The sequence below is a fragment of the Megalopta genalis genome, chromosome 7 (genome assembly GCF_051020955.1).
Source record: "Megalopta genalis isolate 19385.01 chromosome 7, iyMegGena1_principal, whole genome shotgun sequence".
Taxonomy (NCBI): Eukaryota; Metazoa; Arthropoda; class Insecta; order Hymenoptera; family Halictidae; genus Megalopta; species Megalopta genalis.
Window position 1 is genome coordinate 7,938,709 of NC_135019.1, and position 26,625 is coordinate 7,965,333.

Below are 26,625 nucleotides of genomic sequence, written 5' to 3' on the forward strand. Positions count from 1 at the left end.
GAATTTATTAAGGTTTCTTTTGCGCACATAATTTATCCTCTTCAACGTGGCAATTATCGTTCCAATTTATGAATTAGCAGGTGGAATGGCGTCAAATAGCAACTCTTTGAATTTGTCTGGAAACCCACTGAAAAGGTATATTTATAGTTCTATTTAAAAAAATTAACTTCCACCGCCTCGCAGTGGAACGAAACACCTTTTTCTTGGATATCGTCGGCCGATTGACGAAATTTGATATTATGGCTTCATTAAATCTTTAATAAATGCAAGAAGGAGGAGAGAATTGAGAAGTAGAATAATTAGCTGCTGACAGCTGCGATTGATAAAATAAATCTAATACACAATATATAACGTATATATATACGTTATGCACATATATTAGATTTATTTTATTAATCGCAGCTATTAGCAGCTAATTTTTCTTAAATTCTTTTTAAAACCTTAGCAATAAAGGATTTAATTTAGGTATTTTAGACTTTATGCGGTTTTGAGCAAAACTTTAAATCATTAGTTCAATTGTGATAGTATCGAATGCAATAGATTTTGATTTTATATAGTTTTCGAACGATGAAATTTAAATTAAGTCAAAATGTTTCCTGTAAAAGGTCATTGTTAATAAGATATCCAATAATATAGAAAAGATTGAGGACTTATAAACTAATACAATTTCGCCAAATAATTATTTAAAGTGTATAAAGTTAAATATTTTATTAAACTAAATAAACTATATAAAGTTAAATACTTTTACAACAGTCAGATTCGCATGCATTTCGATTAAACCTAATGGGCAACGTAAAGTCCATTTCTCTGTGTTTAGGCTACGATCGTTTATTAAAGATACAATGAAACCATGGCGCAAAAATGTCGACAATCTGGCTCGACAATTCTGGCCGACGATATCCACGAAAATAGAATATCGAATGCGACGAGGAAGAATGCGAACCACAATCGCGAAACGAACTGTTCGGAGAGAGCACCGCGCTCGCGTCTTTTCCAGATATATATTGCTCTCCATCGAGCGAGAAGACAGTGCCTGTTTCGGGCGAGGAGACGTCGAATATGAGCGCATCAAAATCAAAGCGAACGCGGGCTTGATGAAACGATATTACCCGCGCCGTAAATATCGAAGTATCGGCCCGGGTGTTGGATCCGTAAAGTTTGCTCGCAGTTGTTTACGGTGCGAAGATCGGGCGAGCGTGTATTTCCCGCGGGGCTCGAGACGATTTTATTGTAGTTCGCGTAGCGAAAATAATATTAGCGGAATCGAGGCCGCGCCGCGCCGCGCCGCGCTGGAAAATCGCTCGGCTGTTCCTCGGCGGGCATTTCCAGGCCGCGCGTATAAATCTTCCGAAATCGAGACAACACGCGTATGCGCGGCGGCCGTACGTGAGAAAAATCCACTCGGGCCACGATTGCACCGCGGCCCCCGTAATTCGGCTATGCAACCCTCGTCGACATTCGTCAAACATTTCCCGTCGCCCTCCGCTTCCCCCTCCCCCCGCCCTCCGTCCCGCACCGACTCGTTCCGTCGCGATATCGTTTTGTCTTCCCTTGCTCGATTTTTCATCTGTCCATCGTCGGTCGCGAGGCGCGATTTTTATGCTGCGATCATCGCCGGTGTCGGGCCGCGTGATTTTTCGAGCGGTCGATATAAATCGATGTCCAGCCGCTGCTGCCCGGGACAGAAATTCCGAGGGCTTTTTAGCCTCGATCGACGCGTTCGACGACGCTACACGAAAATTTCATCGAAAATTATTACCGCGAACTGTCCGCGGACCTTTCCACCGCGAATTCTTGCGAACGACGGGCAATCGTGTCGATGATTATGCGAGCGAGATACTTTGTCACCGGTGGCCTCGCCAATATTGTCAAAAATTATTATTATTATTATTATTATTATTTTATATATATATATATATAAAGTTATTGCAATATAACGTTATTTAAACAATTGTAACATAATTCATTTAAAATTTGCATTCAATATAAATTTATTCCTGCAATGATTGAATACGATTTCCAGTTCTATACAATGCAATATAATTCTAATCTCGCATCGAGCACGAGATAGAATTACAACGACTGGATGTCAAATTAGAATTACATCGAATGTTAGCTATAATAGAATTCCATTGAATGTCAGCTACAATAGAATTACAATTGAATGCAATTCATCGAACTATATTGAATTGCAACGGTAATAGAATTACATTGAATCTTAACTATAATAGAATTTCCACTATAATAGAGCTACATTGAATTTCAACTGTAAGAGAATAACATTGAATTTCAACAATAACAGAGTTACATTATATTTCAACTACAATAAAATTACATTGAATTTTCACTATAGTAGTATTACATTGTATATATATATTTTAACTGTAACAAAATAACATTGAATATGAATTATAATAGAATTACGTTGAATCTCAACTATAATAGAATTACATTGAATCTCAACTGTAACGGAATAACATTGAATTTCAACTATAACAGAATTAGATTACATTTCAACTACAGGATGTCCCAAAAATGCCTCGCGGTCCGAGAACGGGAGGTTCCTGAGGTAATTTGAAGTAAGTTTGTCCTTGGCGAAAATGCAATCCACGGCTTTGTTCACGAGTTATTAACGAAAAAGAGTGACCAATGAGAGATGAGATATGCTGGCGCAAGGCGGCCGAGCCAAACTGGGCTTCGTGCGCTCATTAGCTCGGCCGCCAAGCGCTAGGCGAGCTCGCCTCTCATTGGTCAGTGTTTTCCGTTAATAATTCGTAAACGAAGCCACGAATTGCATTTTCGCTAAGGAAAAAGTTACTTCAAATGATCTCAGGTACTTCTCATTTCCGGTTAGCGAGACATTTTTGGGACACCCTGTGTAACAGAACCGCAGTGATCTACAATTTCAAATAGAAAAATATTTCCCTCATTTCTCAAATAGAGTGTCATGCTACAAACACTTAGGTGTACACTAACACGGAATCACTTTAAAAATAGACATCTAACATAAGACAAGCCTGTTATATAAACGATATACGTTCTCGGCGCTGTTCCCAGAGCCGATACTCTCAACAAACACGAAACGTGTCGATATCGCTGCATACTTTCGGCAACAGTCTATGCATTTCAGTCAACTCGAACGTCGCGAACAAGCAACGACGTTAGACGGACCGCCATCGATCGTCGCGACGTCCCGACTCCGCCCCCTTCATAAATCATGCCACGAAGTTTTCCCTTTCGCGACAGATCTCTGACGGAGAGATCGCTGGGAGCAGACGATTCGGGGGAGAGGGAGGATTATCTGGGCCGCGGGGGAGGTAGCTGGGGTGGTCCGCAACAAATTCGACGGGCATTCGCGCGCATGGGATCCGGATAATGATCGCGGTCGCGTGGCGAACAGATCTTCCGGGAACGTTAACGTAAATTTTCACATGGGGAAGATTCGGGGGTGTGTGGCGCCAGATGAAACGCGGCGGAGAGAGGGACATAGAGATAGATAGATAGATAGATAGAGATAGATGAAGAGAGAGGGAGCGAGAGAGAGAGAGAGAGAGGGGGAGACAGAGGGAGGGGGGAGAGATAGCGCGAGGGATGATACGTGCGAGGGCAACGTCGAAATTTGAATATCCCCCGCGATTTTTCCGTGGATTTTTCAGCTCCGGTGCGGAGCCGATGGCACGGTTTTTGAGGTCTCGTATTTCGTGCTGATGAGAAGCGCGCGTGCACCGGCACAGACCGCAGAAGCTACGCGGAAAGGTAGATAGCGCGCGGCAGCATGCACCGGGATGCAAGCTGGTATGGCGCTGGGCTGGTCTGGTCTGGTCTTTGTAAAAATTATTCCAGAGGAAAAATGTCTCGTATTTCTGGCCTCCGGTAGCAGCCGGGCTGCGAAACGGCCCGAGATGTAATTCCTAGATTTAATATATATTTATACTATATACATATATATGTATATAGCGAACGGGCATTATAGTTTACTCCGTTAATGAAGGAGAATTACGGCGCGCCCAAAGACGCTAATTAAGCTAATTAATTTTATCCTTACCCGATAACTTCGGTCGGCAGCAGAGCGACGAAGGCACCGCGCGGTTCCGGGGGCCCGTTTCGCATCGTCCCCCAATTTGCCCTGGGCGTTCGCCTGATATTTACTGCGACCTTTTCACCAATTAAGAAATATCCCGGCTACGTAATCTAATCGCTTCACTCGTTACCGAACCTCGACGCCGCTCTCTCTCTCTCTCTCTCTCTCTCTCTCTCTCTCTCTCTCTCTCTCTCTCTCTCTCACTCATCTATCTATCTTTCCATCTCTCTATCTATCTATGTCTCTCTCTCTCTCTCTCTCTCTCTCTCTCACTCATCTATCTATCTTTCCATCTCTCTATCTATCTATGTCTCTCTCTCTCTCTCTCTCTCTCTCTCACTCATCTATCTATCTTTCCATCTCTCTATCTATCTATGTCTCTCTCTCTTTCTCTCTCTCTCTCTCTCTACCTATCTATCTATGTATCTCTCTCTCTCTCTCTCTCTCTCTCTCTATCTATCTATCTATCTATCTATCTATCTATCTATCTATCTATCTATCTATCTATCTATCTATATATCTCTCTATCTATCTCTCTATCTCTCTATCTTTCTCTCTACCTATCTCTCTTTATCTTTCTATCTCTATTTCTCTATATCTCTATTTCTCTCTATTTCTCTATATCTCTATCTTTCTCTCTACCTATCTCTCTTTATCTTTCTATCTCTATTTCTCTATATCTCTATTTCTCTCTATTTCTCTATATCTCTATTTCTCTATATCTCTATCTCTTTATCTCTATATCTCTCTATCTATCTCTCTATCTCTCTATTTCTTTATATCTCTATTTCTCTATTTCTCTATTTCTCTATATCTCTATCTCTCAATCTCTCTATCTCTCTATTTCTCTATCTTTCTCTCTACCTATCTCTCTTTATCTCTTTATCTCTTTATCTCTTTATCTCTTTATCTCTTTATTTCTCTATATCTTTATATCTCTTTATCCCTATATCTCTCTATTTATCTATTTTTCTATCTATCGATCTCTCTCTTTCTCATAACCCTGCCGAAAAACACGCCACGTTCCCAATACACATTATCGATTCAAAAAAGAGACAATATGAGATCGTTCCAGATGCGGAAATTTAGCCGTTTGGCATTGTTAACAGTAAATGATCCGCTAAGGAAGATTGATACGGCTACAAATGCCAGACAGCGGAGATCAGGTCGAATCGTCCGATGGAGAACATTTCTCGCGTTATACGAAAACGTAATGCTTATCGAACGCCTTTTCACATTATCGCATCGCCATCAATCCAGCCGTTAGTACGCATGCAAACTTTAATGCTCCATCCCGTTTCGCGAGGTCAGCCCTGTCCTTCGGAACCTCCTCGCATCACTCGTCGAGATTTAGCTTCGATCGATCCCGTTTCACGGGACGCGTACGTTTCGTAAATAATAATAGCGATAAGGTTCATACGTTTGCATCCAGCGTTGCCGGGTTCAAAAGGAGACTTTGTAAACTGTTTCCTGATTCACCGATTCTCCGCCACTCGTCGTAACTTGTGCTTTTATTTCTGTTGTTGCAAATATGCGCGTGTTTACCCGTGTGTGTTATTTTTATTATAAATAAATAAATAAATAAATAAATAAATAGTTTATACAGTGATTCTTTTATACAGATATTTCGCAAATATCTCTCTCTCTATCTCTCTCTCTCTCTCTCTCTCTCTCTATATATATATATATATATATATATATATAGAGAGAGAGAGAGAGAGAGAGAGAGAGAGAGAAATTTGTGTGTAAAAATATATATATATTCAAATTTCTCTTCCAAACGGAGTTATTCTTTTTCGCTGAATCTTGCAGTACGCTGTTAACAAAAAAAGCTAGAAAAAATGCTAGAATCGTGTTCAGCAATGTGTGCACGAACTCGGCGGTAAAACAGTTCGTTCACGACAATACCGTTCGGGGGATTAAATACAGCGATCATTCGATGCTACGCAGCTTATGCGACCATTCACTGTCCAGGTTAGCCGCCAATAAAATTTTGCAAAGCGCAGATCGTTCCGCGGCCAGCGTAAATGAACTAAACGTCCGCTTCTACCCCGAAATTCCACAGCGAGCGCGCGCGCGCGCAAACATCCGCAGTCTAGTTACGATTGAACCTAATAGCATGAAATTAATCCGACTCCCCTGACAAACAATTAATTATTCTGTTGCAGGTTAGTACCAAAGGAATATGCTTACCGGGTCGACCTACTTGTCGACGCGAAGTATCAAGAGCCTCGGAGGAGAACGTATCTTCGTCGACTGGTCAGGAATAACGGAGATTCTGCAGGGGTGAGGCTACTCTCTCTCACTCTCTTTCTCTCTTGAAATATTTGCGAACTTTCGATTCGAAGAATCGTGAGCCGGGCGAGCTCGGACGGCCCGCGATGCCTCAAATATTCATGGTTAATTAGCGCGGGCCGGCGAGTCGTTAAGTGGCGCCGACCTCTGGAAGACAACCTCGTTTGCTTTCCACACCTCTTCGAGCGATGCGCGGCCTCTTTAAGGTCTCTAATCATTTTTTAACGAAGAACGCAAGGGAAAGACCCAGCGTCCCGTCCGCGAGATTCTTCGAATTCGTTTAACGCAGGGAACATTCGCCGATCGGTGAATTAAATTCGGGTTGAGTTCAAAAGGTGAATCTTTGGACGTGTCGATTTCTCTTTGCATTTCTTTGAGGAATATACAGTTAAATTCACCCTAATTTTCCCTCAGCTTGTAAACAAAAATGGACAATTCGGGAAGAGAAGATACGAGAAGATTCGAGACTCGCAGCTCATTTTTTTAATTGCCTGTTGTCAACAATTATAAAAACGAGGTGCAAGCTGAAGGAAAATTGGGGAGAATTTACACTGCAGTTTTAAAGATATGCCTACGAGTACTGGTATCTCGGAATCAACGAAGTTACATTTCAGAAAACCTATAAAACATGTAATATAAATAATATAATATAATATATAATATAATATAATATAATATAATATAATATAATATAATATAATATAATATAATATAATATAATATAATATAATATAATATAATATAATATAATATAATATAATATAATATAATATAATATAATATAATATAATATAATATAATATAATATAATATAATATAATATAATATAATATAATATAATATAATATAATATAATATAATATAAATATATAATATAATGTAAACATATAATTTCTGGGCAGAGGTTTTTATTTGCCCGAGATATCCTAATGTTCGAACTCCGCGAGATTATTGAAACGTTAGATTATTCAGTCGGTAGTTCGAATATTCACAGCCATTAGTCTGCTTTCCCGAGTTTTCTTCGCTCCGCGAAGCTATGTATAGGGAGATTGAATCATGCACACTTCCGTTTTCGCGGTTCAAAATTGTGAAACGATGTTTGCATTAATTATACCGCGAACTAGATGGGAAGCTAAGATCGCGGTCGTGCGGGTTGAAAATATTTGAGCGAGAAGAAAATATCGAATTGATTAGCGGTACTTCCGATATCGATGAGAAACAGTTTGTAGAACGCGGTTTCGTCGGTTCGCTTCTGCCCGGGGCTGGCGACGATTCCATCACTTCGCAGGTCACGAACGAACGACCCGAGAACCGCGCGCGATATAAACCGTGCTCACTCTCGGCAGACCCCAAACACATTACATTAATTTGCATTTTTTGGAAGTTCCGGCGCCGTTGGGGGGCCGTAAAGCACGATCCCGAACCCTCGAGCAGCTCCCCGGAGACTTCGCCCCCGACGAAGGGTATGTTTCACGACTCCATTTGCGAAATACTTTGCCAAGATGGAAGTCGCTATTAATCATTAATAGGCTCGGGACTAGGTAGCGGTTTCTGTCGGTGCCGAGCGCGCGTTTAACCTGCGCCAGTGACCATTCCTTCGGTTAACAGTGTAATATGATTCTCTACAGTCTTTTTCGATCGCTCTAGCGTACACTGTTGTACATATTGCGCCAGCAGTCGACCTTAACCCCTTGATATCCCATTTTTCTATCCCACTGCGATTATTAATCATTAATAGGCTCGGGACTAGGTGACGATATCTGTCGGTGCCGAGCGCGCGTTTAACCTGCGCCAGTGACCATCCCTTTGGTTGACAGTGTAATATGATTCTACAGTCTTTTTCGATCGCTCTAGCTTACACTGGTTGCAAATATTGCGCCAGCAGTCGACCTTAACCCCTTGATATCCCATTTTTCTATCCCACTGCGATTATTAATCATTATTAGGCTCGGGACTAAGTGACGATATCTGTCGGTGCCAAGCGCGCGTTTAACCTGCGTCAGTGACCATCCCTTCGGTTAACAGCGTAATATGATTCTCTACAGTCTTTTTCGATCGCTCTAGCGTACACTGTTGTACATATTGCGCCAGCAGTCGACCTTAACCCCTTGATATCCCATTTTTCTATCCCACTGCGATTATTAATCATTAATAGGCTCGGGACTAAGTGACGATATCTGTTGGTGCCGAGCGCGCGTTTATCTTGCGCCAGTGACCATCCCTTTGGTTGACAGTGTAATATGATTCTACAGTCTTTTTCGATCGCTCTAGCTTACACTGGTTACAAATATTGCACCAGCAATCGACCTTAACCCCTTGATATCCCATTTTTCTATCCCACTGCGATTATTAATCATTAATAGGCTCGGGACTAGGTGACGATATCTGTCGGTGCCAAGCGCGCGTTTAACTTGCGCCAGTGACCATCCCTTTGGTTGACAGTGTAATATGATTCTACAGTCTTTTTCGATCGCTCTAGCTTACACTGGTTGCAAATATTGCGCCAGCAGTCGACCTTAACCCCTTGACATCCCATTTTCTTCGCAGTTACTGTGATTAGAGATTCTTCGATTACAACAATTTCTTAGAAGGGAAAGAAAATTGATGCTTATCGTGTGCCTAAATTTACTTGAATGCTTAAATATCGATGACGAGAGATTAGAATTTTATTCCAATTTTAAAGGGTAGAACAACATCTACGCTCAATAAGTTGTTACTAGAAATTTTCATAACGTTCGGACTCGTTAAAATACGGCAAGTGCGCCGATACTGTTCGTATAAGGTCACAGACGTGATATCCCGCGTCGTAGCGTTCCGCGACAGGCCGTAGTTCGTTCTTACTTTACGTATCTTTATTTCAGCCTTCCAGCCATAGACTTTGTTTACAATTCGTCTACCTTGCACATATCTACCTCGTGTCACACGTTTTGTTATCTTTCATTCTTCCTCTCTACCGTTCTCAGCAGTGAAAATCTAAAATCTACAACCTACTGTAATACATTTTTCGCGAGGAAGTTGTTTTTATTGTTCTTCTCGATGATTTTGTTCCGCTGCGACATATCAGATTGTACACAAAAATAGACAATTTGGGAAGAGGAGATACGATTATTCGAGCCTTGCGACTCCTTTTTATAATTATCGATTGTCATAACTGTAAATAACGAACCGCAAGGCTCGAATAATCGTATCTCCTCTTCCCAAATTGTCCATTTTCGTGCAGAATCCGAGCGTCAATTAGAGAGAATTTACTGTATCACTGTGGTCTCCGTTGATTGTTTCATTAAAATAACGGTCTGTCTTGTTGGCGATTATCCGAACGACCTAACAAGTACGGTATAAACAGGTACAATAAATGCTCTACAATTGTCCATCAGCTCGTGAACAGAAATGCACAATTTGGGAAGAGGAGATACGATTATTCGACCCTTTGCGACTCGTTTTTATAGTCACCGATTGCCAACAACTAGAAAAACGAACTGCAAAGGATCGTCCCAAATTGTCCATTTTTGTTTACAAACTAAGGAACGATTGGGGAGAATTTACCGTATAACATCGAACCCGCGATATCTCGGAAGGTCGGAAATGTAAACGCAGACCCTTAATTCGAGATTCGCATTCGAATATTTCATGGCATCCGCTGAAACGCGTTTTGCATCGCTAACGATCCAGAAGTACTTGCCAAGATTCTTCCTGCCGCTACAAAAATAGCCCGTATATAGCTTTCTCCCGTTCGATTCTATAGCCGCGAGACCGGGATGACAGCTGCGTTCAATTTTTAAAACGATACAACTTCTTCCAAGGAAGACCGCCATTCTATTTCTGGCCACTAAACCGACTACCGCAGGAAACAGCGTTCCAACTTCCCCGTACCAGAAATACCTTCTCCCCAGCAATTTTCTGTCATCCCCGACCGTGTGCGGGACTCTGCACGTAAACACGGTTACCTCGACGAATTTGTTAGTCACCTCCTGGCCGACCGGTGCGGAGAGCGAGGACGTGAAGACGTTGACCGGAAAAGGTTCGCATTCCGTCGAACCCCGTTCCAGCTTCCTCCGGCAGTAACCGTTTCCGTGCTCGGCGCGAGGAGCCTTTCCCACCCTGTTCCCACCCCGTTCTCATCCCCGCCAACTCTCGGTAGGGTGCCGGTCCTCGGCTCGTTTCGTACACGTAGAGCAGTCGTGTTCTCGCTTTTCGCGAGACTCGCCGATTTATCACCCCAACTTATTCCTCGGCTTTCAACGTGCCAGCGCAACGGGCCGATCCACCCCCGTCACCCCCTCCGCCACCCTCGCACTCTTTTCGCCGGAAGAGTCCCGGCTCTTGCACTTTTCCCGGCACCAGGCGTTGTCTCTCTCTCTCTCTCTCTCTCTCTCTCTCTCTTTCTCTATGTCTTTTTCGCATCGGCTCGCATTCTCTCTTTCTCTCTCTCTCTCTCTCTCTCTTTCTCTGTGTCTTTTTCGCATCGGCTCGCATCCTCTCTCCCTCTCTCTCTCTCACACTTTCACACCGACTCGCATTCTCTCTCCCTCTCTCTCTCACTTTCACACCGGCTCGCATTCTCTCTCTCTCTCTCTTTCACTCTCTCTCTGTCTCTCTTTTGCATCGGCTCGCATTCTCTCTCTCACTCTCTCTCTTTCGCACCGGCTCGCATTCTCTCACTCTCACTCTCTCTCTCTTTCTGTCTTAGCAGCGGCTCACATTCTCTCTCTCTCTCTCTATCTCTTTCGCACCGACTTGCATTCTCTCTCTCTCTCTCTGTCTCTTTTGCCCAAGCTCGCTCCTTCTCACCCTCTTCGAGCACCACTCCCGGACACCCCCGGTTCGACCCCACCTCGACACTCTCGCCGCTATTATTTTCATCGCTAACAGACTCATCCGCCTTTCTCCATTTCGCGTTATCTCGTCCGAGGCACGGAGATCCCGCGTCCCGCCAGAATATCGCGCCTTCACATCCGGCTTTCTCACTCCCATGTTCTCCCCCGCCCCTAATTCCCCGTGGGTACCGATCTCGAAACGTACCGTTCGCGATGCTTATCGCTCGCGGAATCATTTCGTTCGAGGCGACCGGACGGATTCTAATCTGGTGTCATCTTTCGCATCCCTTAAACAGTGTTACGACTAGATTCACGCCACAGGTGCGATCCAAGTCGTTGCGTAGAACCGGGAGGAGAATCGAAGAGAAATTAATCGAGCGTCCGCCACACCTAAATGCAGCAGAAACTTGACTTGTCGATTTTAATTTATCTAAATTTGACTAAATAAAATATTTCAATTTTAGGGAATTTCGTGATGTTCTAGCGTAGCAATCAAAGGGTCGAGGGTAGGGGAAGACAATGCAGAGTTACTGCACTCGCGCAATGGAAATATACGCGCGTGTACAGTAAATTCTCCCTGCCCTCTTTTCCTTCAGCTAAACATTCTGACAAGGTCAGGTCTGAGCGAGACGCGTCTCGTGAGCCAAACGTGGCTCTTTCCCCCTCTTACGTGCTGCGTGACGTGTCCCCACTACGCATCTCCAGTCGTCCCTCGTCGTCACTCCGGCGGCACCGTCGCTTGCGACGCGCAGTAGTAGTAGTGTTTACAAAACCCAAGTAGTGGGGAGAGAGAGAGGAATCGGTAGTGGGGCTCGCGTGGCTCGCGGCCGAAATGACTCGCTTAGGGCTGACGTAGATGACTCGTCTTTGCGACTGTAAAAACGAGCCGCGAGGCTCGAATAATCGTATTAGTTCTTCCCAAATTGTCCATTTTTGTTTACAAGCTGATAAAAAATTGGGGAGAATTTACTGTATCAATTTAATTCTATGATGGTATATACGGAATAAGAAAACCTAATCGCACTAATTGTTGCGACACATATTCTTCGCATTGCACCAAATAAAAAAAACGTTACGATGCTAAACTACACATGAAAAAAGGTAGGCAGAAGAATGGGCAAGAGATGGAAAGAAAGCGGATAAGGGATAGGATTCGGTGGAGGAATAGAGAAAAGATAGACAGTTTACAAGGAACAGATGTATGCAAAGAAAGGGAACGAACGAAAGATAAGATTTCGAAATCGAGATATTTAGAAAAGATAAAATCGAACAGTGCTAGCCAAAGCATGTACAAACGCGGTGGTGTTGTTTCTTCGTCGATTACTCACTTATTTAACACTAGATCCATAGAACCCGTCAAAATGACGGGTCACTAATTTTTTAAATTTATGAGTTACTTATTCAATTTATATATTACTTACGACAAATGTTACAATAACATTTGTTCAAACTCAGAATAAATGTCTTATTGTCGCTTTCATAAACCAATACGAAACAGCTGTGTTTCGTGTGCGTGTTAAGACGAAGAATAAAATATCGCAAAACACCGACTCGATGTTAGCTTTATCGCAGGTTATTGTTCCGCTGCTGTTGTTAATTTCCGACCACTTCCCGCGCATGAACGTTGTCGAGCGAATACAATCGATGATGCAATCCGTGCATCATTCGCATCGAACTCCAATAAAATAAAAAAAAGGGATATCTCAAGCTGTGCCTGGAATAATTCTGCAGTTGAGAACAGATAAACCGTCTAACCGTGATACAACCGGACAAGGACGAATTCGGGCTCACGCCCTCGAGAGATCGCGCCGGAGCGAAGGGACGAAATCCGCGTCGCGATCGCGGGGCGTTCTCGCGAGTTCCGCGCATCGCGCGAGCGTGGGCCGTTTAAACGGAGCCGGCCGGTTTTTATCAGCATTTTAATTAAATCCCATAACGCCGCCGCTTTCGCGGAACACTATTCCGGCGCAATTTATTGCGCAACAATTTACCAGCGATCCGGCCCCGCCGGGAGTAGAGAGAGAGAGACTTTCTCGGAGTTCTCCGCCCCCGCGCCGGGATCAACGGCGCGGAAAAGGGTTAACGAGAGGGTGCGGGAACGGGGACTGGGCGCGGAGCGAGGCGAAGCGGAGGGCGAAGAACAAGGAGGAGAGTCCGCTCTCGCAAGAATATCGCGACGTCGTTATTCAGGCCGGCGCATTAATTAATTATTCGCGTTCCGCGTCCGGTTCACTCGTATTATCCGCGACTGCAAACAATTACTTTAATGCCTTAATACTTCGAGGACGCAGTTTGTCCAGCGTTATGAATTTGGTTTAAAGCTAGTGCGAATATTGCGCGGCAATTTGCGTAAAAGCGTGCCAGTGTGCCGCAGCGGCCCGCAACGGCCTGGCCCGCCTCGGCCCGCTCGCGTTGGAAACACGCCGGCGTGTTTGTGCGCGGGCGTGGGCGTGCACGGAGGACGGACGGCCGGGGTGACACTCGCCCCGTGTTTTCTGGGGACCCTTCCATTATGTTCGTGCCGAGAATAGCTCGGTGTTACCATTGTGTCGCGTCTCTGCGTAACGCGCGCGCATTCAGGATTATTAATTACGTCTTGCGAGGAAAAACTTTTGTCCCGCTTAGACCGGCGAGATGATCCTTGTCGCGTCGCTTCGCCCTTTTGCTCCGACTCCTCTGCCGAGAAACACGGGGCCGAAACTTACACGGGCCGGTTAGGCTTCTCCGGAGAAAAAAGGCAGCTCGAAGCTGTTGACGATTAAACCCCGTGCTAACACCGTTGATTATTTGCTTGAAAATAATTAAAGGCAGAGTTTTTTTTAGGTAAAAGTATATTTATTGAACACACAAGATCTAATCTACAGGCTTGCTCGTAAGAGCTTATTATCGTTATTTGTTGGATGTCGCAAATGGTATGTAAATAATGATCCGTTCGATATTTTATTGCATCACTCTCGGTTGATTAATTTTGCTATTTCACCCCCAGTTAGAGACACAATTGAAACAAAGATTACGGACGAACTTGTCTCTCTGTTATATTGAAAAGCGAAAACCCCCTTTAGTTTGATGTGAAATAATCTTAATTATTTGCTTAATAACCTTTAATTTTAATAACTTTTAATTACCCTGTAATACTTGTTGAATTTCAACATATAGATCGAATACAAAAATCGATCTAGCTAATAGTTTCTTATTCACCACCTGATACGATTTAATCGTAAATGTGATAATGCATTATTTTATCTTTTCTAATCGTTATTGTTTTGACCGAGTTGAATCGTGTCAGTTAACGCAGACATCTCATAAAGAGAGAACATATATATTTTATACGATCTTTAATTAAATAATAGTTCTAATTGGAAGTTCAAAAGGTGAAGAGTATTAAAGTTATTCCCATGAAACTCTCTCTCTCTCTCTCTCTCTCTCTCTCTCTCTAAATATAATTCAATAATAGCTTTTAATTTGAATGAAAAGACAATCAATTTAAAGCAGCGTTATTTTTAAAATGCCATGCGGCAGAATAATCGTGCCCGATCGAAAGCTAAAGTAATTTTAATGATTATGTTTTAACTGTTACTATTGATTATTTGCTTGCAAATAATTAAAGGCAGAGTTTTAGGTAAAAGTATATTTATTGAACACACGGAAACACAAGATCTAATATACAGGCTTGCTCGTAAGAGTTTAGAGACAACGAGTGTACTCGTAAGCTGCTCACAGACGACTGACTAAAAAACCGCGGAAGACACGCAAACTGTGAGTCGGAAAATCTTTAGTGGTCATAAATAACCAATCCGCTCTCACACCGCGTGTGACGGACTTTCGAGTCAAAATTTGCTCGACTCGAGTCGACGCGCGTTTAGCGCTCACGTGCCCTGCAGATGGGCCGCAAGGGCCGTCTCACCTGAAAAACGGACAAGGCCGTAAAAACATACGAAGTACCCATTTTCAATAGCATCGAAAATGCCAGACATTTACAAAAACGTTTGTATCGCCGGCGTATAATTCTTCCGGGTCGAAGCAACTCCATCGAGAAAAGCTCGTCGGCCCGTTTATCGTTTATCGCGAAACAGGAGAAGCAATTGATCAGTGCGACAACCGCAGGAGCTTTATGCACAGCAAAAACGTGCGACGATAAAGTTATCATGTTTCCGTTTGCAATGCAAACGAGTCGATTCCTTTGCGGGCATGAACGATGACCGATCAGTTATTTTTACGATATTCTGGTATTCGAACGTTCTACTATCTGGTCATTGTGTTATTTGGATAAATTCTCGCCAAGTAGGGGAATCGAATAAAATTTCTCGATAATAGAATATTTTGGTATCAGGATATTAAAAAAGATAAATCTTCAGATAAGAGTCTCCGTCGTACCGAGAATATATTTTATGCAAAATGCAAATTTTCTCGCTGAACTGTACGACGTCGATATTAAAATTATAATAAATATATAATATAATAAATGTAGGTTATTCTAGAAGAATTGTATAATTCAAGTCTTGTCAACGTGCAGATACTCGTTCTCAAAAGACGAAGAAAGCATCTGATTTGATTTTGCAGGTAACGAAAGATCACGATCGTTCATTTTTCTCGTTATTCAAGATTAAGGTAGTCACTAGACTGCGGACTTTATATATTTACGATAAAAATGAACTTGATAAAATCAGGATATTAAAAACATAAATCTTCAAATAAGAGAATCTCTGTCGTACCGAGAATATATTAGACCGAAAGAATTATATTAACGATTATCAGACTACGGATCTTTATGCAAAATGCAAATTTTCTCGCTGAACTGTACGATGTCGATATTAAAATTGTAATAAATATATAATATAATAAATTTAGGTTATTCTAGAAGAATTGTATAATTCAAGTCTTGTACTCGTTCTCAAAGGACGAAGAAAGCATCTGATTTGATTTTGCAGGTAACGAAAGATCACGATCGTTAATTTTTCTCGTTATTCAAGATTAAGGTAGTCACTAGACTACGGACTTTATATATTTACGATAAAAATGAACTTGATAAAATCAGGATATTAAAAACATAAATCTTCAAATAAGAGAATCTCTGTCGTACCGAGAATATATTAGACCGAAAGAAAATTATATTAACGATTATCAGACTGCGGATCTTTATGCAAAATGCAAATTTTCTCGCTGAACTGTACGACGTCGATATTAAAATTGTAATAAATATATAATATAATAAATTTAGGTTATTCTAGAAGAATTGTATAATTCAAGTCTTGTACTCGTTCTCAAAGGACGAAGAAAGCATCTGATTTGATTTTGCAGGTAACGAAAGACCACGATCGTTCATTTTTCTCGTTATTCAAGATTAAGGTAGTCACTAGACTGAGGACTTTATATATTTACGATAAAAATGAACTTGACAAAATACCAAAGTGATTACACATTGCCATCTTCTCTTCGGGTTATTAAAATTATTACAAAAACGAACGCATTGTTATTTAATATCGGCGCCGTACACATCAACGCTTTGCACTCGAAGCCGAATTAACGCAGAATTTAAAATAATTTTTCCATTTTATATGACCCAGTGCATTCTCTGCATATGAAATTGAATACTGCGAGCCGTGCAACAGTTACGCTTTCGACAACTCTTTCAGCGTAAACAAATTCGATTAATAAAATTATTTCGAGACGCGACGTAACAATTTTTAACAGCGCCACGGTGTCGTCGATCGAGTGCAAAGGGTTAAATTCCCGCGCACGCTTGCAACGGAACTTTCTCCAACAATTTCGAACAGCAAAACCTTGCCGGAAAAGTCTTCCGGCGTCGTTGTTTCGCATTTTTCTCGCGAACGCTTCATCCTTTGAGAACCAGCGTCTGCACGTTGACAAGACTCGGGCTGTTCCAGAAGTTGTATAACCGGGATCTCGTCAATATGCGGACGCCAGTTCTCAAAGGATGGATCATTCGCGAGAAAAATGCAAAACAACGAAGCCGGTAGACTTTTGCGGCGAGGTTCCGCTATTAAAAATTGTTCGAGAAAGTCCCGTTGCAAACATGTGTAGGAATTTAATAAGGGACGTTCCCCCGGAAGGAAGTTTCGTGCAAATATTCGATTTAGAGTCAAAGAGGCCCCCGGCCGGAGGACTTTCTTCGGGTTATGCAACCGGCGGGGGCGCAGGGGATCGAAGGGAATCAGAGGTCGCGGACGGTAAAAAGCGAAACGGTCCACGGAATCCGTGGGTGCCGTTTTAGAACGGGTTAATAAGGTCAGCCGGAAAATTCCGCGTTCATCCGTGCGCCGTTTCCCGCCGGTCTTTATCTTCCATTTTCTCGTGCGCGATCTTTCGGCCGTATCGTGGCCCGAGCTTTTTTCATCAACGCTGACGAGGCCTTCGAGAACCGCGTTTGTATGAAAAGCAGACCCCCGTAACGCGTTGCGGCCGCTCGAATAAGCTCCGAAGTCCGCCGCGGCCCGGGGAATATTGAATAAAATCTTTGTTATTTCGCGTCGCGCCGGCCACCGAGCGTCCGTCCGTCCGTTCTCTTTGCTTGCCCGCCGGACAGTATTTAGGAAATGGGAACGGCCGACGTACACCGCATTCATATGGCCCGTCCGCGTTCCAGCGTTCGCCCGTGATTACCAGTTCTACGGAAAGAACGCGAGGACGGATCCTCGCGCTTCTTCCTCCGACAATTCGAACTTCCCGAAATCCCGAACTCTTCCGACAAGAAGTTCCGATGCTCCCGAGGGTTGGAATGCAATCAGGACGCTTCCCAAATAATATTCCGACTCTCGGCTTATCTCGGCCCAGCTCGCGAAAGCAATTATTCTTGAACTACCGTGGACGAATTTATCGCGGTGTTTTTCCCCAACGGAACGATTACTCGTCGAAAGCGTGATTCTTCAGTCGATTGGACGTTATACTGCGGAAGTTGAGTACACGATTTCGTAATCTTCGGTTTGCGAACATGGTTTAGGCGAATCGATGATCCAGCGGTGGCAGAGCTATTTAGAGCGGATAGCAGTCGATGTTTCTCGATTCCTTGACGATTTGTAACAGTGTTGGAAGGTGTTTTTTTTAACTGATTATCGAGTATAATTATTCTATTAATTAGATGTTATCGAAGCTTGAGAACACGATTTTACAATTTCTAGAATCTGTAGAGAATTCATTATATAGGCAAATATGGCAATTTGGATCTTGCGTTAATCAATGTTTCTCGATTCCTGGACGATTTGTGGCAGTATTGGAGAGTATTTTTTTTAACTAGTTATCGAGTATAATTATTCTATTAATTCAATATTATTGAAGCTTGAGAACACGATTTCACAATTTCTAGAATCTGTAGAGGATTCATTATATAGGCAAATATGGCAATTTAGATCTTGCGTTAATCAATGTTTCTCGATTCCTTGACGATTTGTAGCAGCGTTGGAGAGTGTATTTTCTTTAAACTAATTATCGAGCATAATTATTCTATTAATTAGATATTATCGAAGCTTGAGAACACGATTTCACAATTTCTAGAATCTATAGAGGATTCATTATATAGGCAAATATGGCAATTTGGATCTTGCGTTAATCAATGTTTCTCGATTCCTTGACGATTTGTAGCAGCGTTGGAGTGTGTATTTTCTTTAAACTAATTATCGAGCATAATTATTCTATTAATTAGATGTTATCGAAGCTTGAGAACACGATTTCACAATTTCTAGAATCTGTAGAGGATTCATCATACAGGCAAATATGGCAATTTGGATCTTGTGTTAATCAATGTTTCTCTATTCCTTGACGATTTGTAGCATCGTTGGAAAGTACTTTCTTTAAACTAATTATCGAGTAATTATTCCATTAATTAGGCATTATTGAAGCTTGAGAACACGATTTCACAATCTCTAGAATCTGTAGAGGATTCATCATACAGGCAAATATGGCAATTTAGATCTTGCGTTAATCAATGTTTCTCGATTTCTTGATGATTTGTAACCTGGCTGAGGTTATTGTTTTCCTTATCGCTAATCGTCGAGTACAATTCCTTGGCTCTAAAGAAAAACACAGCATACCACAATTTAAAAAAATTTTAGTTGATGCAATGTTCGAGAAATAGAATATAAGATTCGCGTATTTATCAGAAAACACATTCAATTGGTTCAAAAAAAATTAATGATCAGTAGACTGCTTTATTCTTTAAGCAGAATAAGAATTTTCCGAGACGATTATAAGAAACGGATCATTAAATCGAATTAAATTGTTCCTTCCAATAATTTCGACGACTTGATAATAGCGCAACGACAATATTCAATCCTTCTCGCATCTTTATAATTTTATATCCCGGCCACTCATGTTCGCCATAAACTTAAGGGACAATATCTCGAAACTGAATGGCATGCTGCGTTTTTCCTTGCAGCCAATCGATCGCACATTATCGAAGCTTGAAGACGCGGAAGACCGAAGATTCCGATCGGGAAAATTTATTTTCCGGGCGAATCGGTGATCCAGCGGTATTTGGATTTCGCGTTAATCGCTGTTTCCGATTGCTCGACGACTCGCGGCTGGATGTTGCCAACAAGCCAGACGTCGAACAATACACCGCGGCGCAGCGGTCGGCGATGCCTTTGATCCTTCAATTTGTCGTCGCCCGTCTCATCCAAGATTCAAAGCGTCCCCCTCGATTCGTCGGGATCGTGGGACGCCGTCCCCCTTGGCAGACTCCCGTCTTATTTGTTCCTTGCACGACGTATCCAGCGAGTTTCTCCGCCTTTGCCGGACGGCGTGCACGATCAACCGGAAACAGGCACTCCTGCGACGCGCGATTCCGCTCCCGAATCATCTCTAATTCACGTGGCCCCTCGCTGCGAAGGTTCCCCGGTGTCTTCCGCGGGAGATAAATCTTTCTGGTGCGCGGATCGCCGCGAGGAGAACGCGGCAACGTGCCGCGCGCGGCCTTTCGGCTCGCGGAGTCGCGCGGAGTCTCGCGAAGAATGCGAAAAGCGGGCAATCAGCTCGGCGAACCGGTTCCGCGAAAAACGCCGGCCGTGCCGCCGCGAGGATCTCGTTCATATCGATTCCGCAGCCCGGAGCCGCTCGCCGCCGTTTGATTACCGGAATGCCGCTCTCGATTCCGATAAACCGGCCCCGCGCTAACGACCAAAGGATTACTCGGATTCTTCCGGTTCATTCGCCCCGATCTCGAACAATGGGCCCTGAAACGGCGCGCCGATTCACCGGATTCCGCCACGCAGATTTCCGAACCGGTTTTTCCGCGACGATCGTCTCCGATTTCGCCACTCGATCCCTGACCTGACCGTTAACATCTTAGCGACGATGGGTTTTCGATGGCGACGAAAGGTCGGACTAGGTGAACTTAATCCCTTGCCGTAGTTCCGAACGTGTCTGCCTCGCGATGGAGACTTCTGGGAGCAACTTGTTAAGCGCGAATGTTGTTCCATTCTCTGAAATTGTCTTAAATTAAATTTCTTGCTTTTTCTTTTTAAGAAATCGTTGCAATCGAGAATGTTCTGGTCGTTGTAAATGTCACCGAATTGTTTTCTAGCAATTAATATATATATGCATATATATATTATTTTCTAACAATTAATATATATTATATATATATATATTAATTATATTTTAATTGTTAAAAAACTATTATATTATATATATACATATATATATATATATATATATATATATATATATATATATATATATATATATATATATATATTATATATAATATAATATAATAGTTTTTTAACAATTAAAATATATGAATAATTCTTTATAGAGATGCTTTCGTAGAAAATAATCGAATAAATTTGTAATAAAAATGGCGGAAGGTTTGAATAAATTCAATCCTGTCATTCTTGCAAATCATCGCCATGTCAGTCATGTTTAGTACTCGTTTAGTAGATTTAGAATCAAATTGTCACCGAATTGTGAGAATCATAGTGGCGCTTTCGTGGAAAATAACTGAATAAATTTGTAACAAACATGATGGAAGGTTTAAATAAATTCGGTCCTGCCGTTCTTGTAAAGCGTTGCACGTCAGCCACGTTTAGTGCTCGGTAGATTTAAAGCTAATACCACGATTTTAGTCTCTGCTTCTGCATTTTAACGGCGGTAGGAACTCGTGACTATTTCGGAACCGCGAAAGAGAGCGCGGGCAAAGCGTGGAACGCTAAAGAATGCAAATGTCATTCCTTCCGAACGAATATTTATGTTTAAACCGCGAACCGTTATGCAAAATAAACATTGTCTGCATCAATTTCACGGAACAACGGTTCAACGAAAATCTAATTTTATCGTTGATAATTTCAATAATTGATTATTGAAATTGAATATAATTAAATACATATAATGATATGTAAATATATTGTTACATTAATTTAATAAGTATATTTTATTATATAATTATATATAAATTTAATTCAAAATCGTGTCAAAATCGTCTGAAATCCCTCGGACGTCCTCTGTGCTCCGCAATTCTCGATTATCTTCTTTTTCAATAACTCAATTTTGCCATAAATGCGTAAAATCCGCGATTTATTCCTGATCGGAAAAAACGAATAAAGATCGCAACCAAATCAATGCTACACTGATTTGAATTCTAGGTACAGTAAATTCTCTCAAATTATTGTTCAACTTGAAAACAAAATTGGACGATTTGGAAAGAAGTAATACGATAATTCGAGCCTCGCGGCTCGTTTCTACAGTCGTCAATTGTCAACAACTATACGACTTCGGCTAGTTTGCCTGAGGCAAAGACGAGTCATCTACGTCAGGCCTGGACGAGGCATTTCGGCCGCGAGCCACGAGCCCCACCACCGATCCCTCTCTCTCCCCACTACTTGAGTTTCGTAAACACTGCTACTACTGCGCGTCGCAAGCGATAGCGCCGCTGGAGTGACGACGAGGGACGACTGAAAGTGCGTAGTGGGGCACGTCACGCAGCACGTAAGAGGGGGAAAAGCCACGTTTGGCTCACGAGACGCGACTCGCTCAGACCTGACCTACGTGACGTCACAGTGTACTTAATATGTAAGCTATGCTAGTCAGATATATCCGCAGCATCGAACGCGTGGCACACCGATGTTCCAAACGTGTTGAACTGTTTTAATATTCGACATTAATGAATATGCAAAGATGTTTCACTTTCAGAGAACAAATTCCATTGATTAAATATGACATATGCATGGTGCGCGAGGAGGAAAAATATATTCCCTTACCACAATTTTGATTCTCTTCGCACCGCTTGAAAGGACCAATTGTCAATTGTCAACAACAATAAAAACGAGCAGCGAGACTCGAATGATCGTATCGAACGCGTGGCACACTGATGTTCCAAACGTGTTGAATTGTTTTAATATTCGACATTAACACGTTCCGTGCCAAGCCATTTTTGCCTAACTTGTCGTTCAGGTCATTTGATGTTTTGTAGTGATTGCCCGAATCAACCGTTTTTATGCAGCTCTTGCTTTAAAAAAGTCAAACATTGTAATTAATAGTTATTGTGTATATAACGATTAAACAAATTTATGTGCTTTGTTCTATACAGCATTTTTTACAATGCCTCTCATCCTTTTGGTGGAAATATATTTTATACAATCAAATTTGTCACAAAATGTATGTCTTCAGCGCTTTAAATAAATATGTCCGCGTGTACCATTTATGGTACACGTGGCCTGATGGTCAAGTTTAACGTGTACCATTTATGGTACACGTGGCACGGAACGTGTTAATGAATGTGCGAAGATGTTTCCAAAGAACAAATTCCATTGATTAAATATGATATATGCACGGTGCACGAGAAGGAAAAATATATTCCTACCACTATTTTGATTCTCTTCGCACCGCTTGTGAAACGACCAATTGTCAATTGTCAACAACAATAGAAATAAGCCGCGAGGCTCGAATGATCGTAGCACCTGTTCCTAAATTGTCCACTTTTGTGTACAAGCTAAGGGACAATATCGGAGAATTTACCGCAGCCGGTGGATCCTGCGAGAACGGAATCCCGCTGGATAGCGGTCGTAGCTTAGATTAAAAGTCGTACATCGGTAACTTCGTTATTTCCGGCGGTAATCTAAATTCGAGAGCACGCCGGCTCGCCACTTTAATCCCCGGGCGTCGTTCTAGAAAGTTCCCCGTAGGGGGAATTATTCTCACCTAGATTTCAAGTCGGACGCTAGGCCGCAGCTTTCGGGCATCGTTTCCCGATATCCGGTTTTAATATTCTCCCCGAACCGCGGCGCAAAAATATTCCCATCGTGATTGCAGGTAACCATGGACGTGGAGAGGAGCCGCGCGGCGAGATCGAGAGAGGAGATAGAGGAGATGGAGGAGAGGGACCGCGACGTCCGAAAAGTGCAGATCGCGTCCCTTACGATTTCATAACCGTTGCTCTCTCGGCGGCGATTTGCATTTTCCAGGGCTCGCGCGCGGCTGCAGCTGACTGGAATGCTGGAGCCGCGCGCGTTGCGCCGGGCTCGAAGGTGCAGCGCCGCGTCGCGTCGGATGCGCCGCACCGCCTAGGACCGACCAGGAGCGTGCACCGAGGGACCGTACGGGTGTACGAGCGGCTTATCCGCGCGGAAACCGCGCCGAGGCGGACTCCGTGGGCCGCACGATGGCCGGGTATGATGTTTGAGCGCATTTGAATATCAGGAAATGAAGCCTCTTGTCCCAGGGGCGTCTCAGCTGCGTGGAACCGGCGAGAAAGGGAGCGCCCGAACGCGGAGGCCACGAAAGAGAGAGAGAAAGAGAGCGAGAGAGAGAGAGAGAGAAGCGGTTAGATAGATGGAGAAGAAGCGAGAGGTCGACGGAAAAAGATATCGAATCGCGAGAGCGACCGGGAACTAGGAGAAAAAGCGGAAAAGAGACGAGGGAGAGGGAGAACGAGGGAGCAAGACGACCGGAGAGTAAGTGGCAAGTGGCGGGAGGCGGGGCGAGGGAACAAGAAAGAGCAATAAGGGACAGGAAGAGGGCGAGCTGAGACAGCCAGGGGAAAGGAAGCCTGCCATTTGAATAATACTTTGCATTTAAATGCGAGCACCGATAAAAGAAACGGTCCTGCCACTCGAAATATCCTATTACGGACTATCATCTCCGTGCTGGACGCCACGCCAGTCACCCTCGATTCGACGAACGCGTTTCTCGTCGACGTCGTTCACGGGATCTCAGACCGGCGCACCCGTTCCTCGAACCTTCGTTACTCGGACTTACGTCGAATCAATGATCCAGCCTCCGGAAAACTGCTCCGAGCCTGTCGCGAAACATCGCCGGAACCCGCTGGTCTCGATCAAAATTTAAGACAATCGGAACACTGTGCCATTTATAACGGAGATGGACAAAGCCTCGACGAAAGGACGATTGGTCGACCGCGTAACTATTCCTAGTCGACCGCCTCTGTCTGATATTATCTGTATTTATTTTAAATTTAAACTTATTTCCGGCTTTAAATTATTACTTTTCTTCTGATCACTTAACACATACTATGTTGGTAGACCGTCTACTATAATTAACCCTTCGCACTACGCTGTTCCCTCTTGTGGGACATCGTAATTCTAGCATATCACTCGGATGTCCCCTCTCGTGAGACATTAAAGTTTATTAGTGATTACGAGGAATTGAGTTATTTCAGCGCAACTTTTTCAGACATGCATGTTTCCCTGAAGTTTTCTCTTGAAATGGCACAAGAAATCAAATGAAAATATAGTAAAATTACTAAGTATATACAAGAAATGTCAGCGGGTTTTGACGAGAACGCGAGAGGCGTGCTCACGACGGTCCGAGCACTTCAAAGGCGCCACTTGAAAAGAGCGATAACGCAAGTTTGTAGAAGAAAGATCGGTATGCGAACATAGCACGCACTGTACAGTGAGATTTATAATCGTAAAATCTGGAGGAAAAGATTTTTAAAGCTGAACTCAATCTGGTTTGAAGCGTCGAGCGGTACAGATAGATCTAACGAATGAGAAAATCGGAAAAGTGATTCTTCTCTTGGTAAATAAATTGTTTGGTAAAAGTTCTTTTGGTAAATATTATCTTGTGAGTTAGTAATAACAATTAGAAATTTCCAACCTATGTATTTATTCATATATTTTATTAGAACAATGGCAAAACGTTCAAACACGAATGAGTCTCATGACACAAGTAGTAGCGAAGATGAGCTCCAGATAGACGTTTATACAGATATGTTAGAAAGACTAACTGGAGAAGGTTTTCTTCTACAGTTAGTCTATCGTTTTGATAGCAGCGCTAGTGATATCGTCCAAGCAACAAGGCGACGAGAGAAAGAGTTCGCATAGATAGCGATTACAGCAACAAAACAAAATTATAAAACAAACAATAACAAAATTATAAAAAATAAGATATTGATTTTTTTGCAAATTTCTCGATTTCAGCCAATTCATATAAGTCCAATATCATTATAATATGTTAGTTAGTTCCAAAACCATACTAAATAATACGAGGGTCTGTAAATGCCCGTTTCTGCCGAAAAGTGGCGCCGAGTAGCTGGTAGCCAACGTCCAAAATAGTTTGGAGTGCTAAGGGTTAAAAAAGAAAAAAACAGGTCGCCCGTAGTGACCAAAAGTTTGTCCATTCCTGCATTATAGAATATTGAATATATAATAATATTGCTTAGCAGAATATTGAATCTCGAAGACTAGCCTCGAAGACCAGCCACGAAGCAATTTGTTGTTGTCAGTTGTTCTCCCCCGGCGCTGGATTGTAGATCATTATGCATTAACAGTACGAAACAGAATTAATCTAGAACCTTGATTATCTGGTCCTCCAATATCAGAATTCTCCATCGTCCGAATACGCTTTACATCCAATCAGTTCGATCTAGGACAACCCATATGCAAAACCATCCGCGGTTCAAATCAATACAGATGAAATCTGGCAGATAACTGTAAGTAACTGTTCCTATTATCCGAACATTTATGTCGTTCTACATTGACCGGATAATCGTGGTTTCGCCGCAATCGCAATTAGACTGCGGGCTTTTACGCAAAATAAAAATTGTTTGCATCGATTTCGTGCTGCGGCAGCAGCAAGTAGGACATTCGCATCTCTTCTCGATCATTCGAATCAATTCAATACGATACGACGGTATCTTTAAATTCTTCAAATGTTTTCACTGTTGTTAAATCGATTTACTCAATTTTGTTGTAAATACGTGACATCGATAATCTAGCAATAAAATATTATTATTAGTATTACAGCGCGTGTAAAACGTGGAAACCGGCTTCCACCGTGTTACCAAAATTCCGTCCACACAATCGAGTTTCGACGCAGATTAACGTCGATGGGCTCTGCAGATTAAAAAAACACACGCGCGTAAAACTGTTTTTAATTCGATTCCCGTTAATGTTCCACGCCGCAAAGCAACTCTGAAAAATAGCATCCACGTTAATGCGAGCTTCGAGCTTGATACGCGCCGCAAAG

The 26,625-nt window shown here is 42.6% G+C and overlaps 1 protein-coding gene across 3 annotated transcripts in view; it reads left to right on the forward strand.

Annotated features, from left to right (window-relative positions):
• Positions 1–26,625, forward strand: part of LOC117229120 (lachesin) — a 593,951-nt gene that overhangs the window by 271,399 nt on the left and 295,927 nt on the right. Inside the window, exon 3 of one of the 3 annotated variants that reach the window (XM_033485305.2) lies at positions 6,250–6,367. The exons of the other annotated variants lie outside the window; for them this stretch is intronic. The gene's annotated coding sequence lies outside the window, so the exon portion shown is untranslated. The remainder of the gene's footprint in view (positions 1–6,249; positions 6,368–26,625) is intronic. 3 annotated transcript variants of the gene reach the window in all.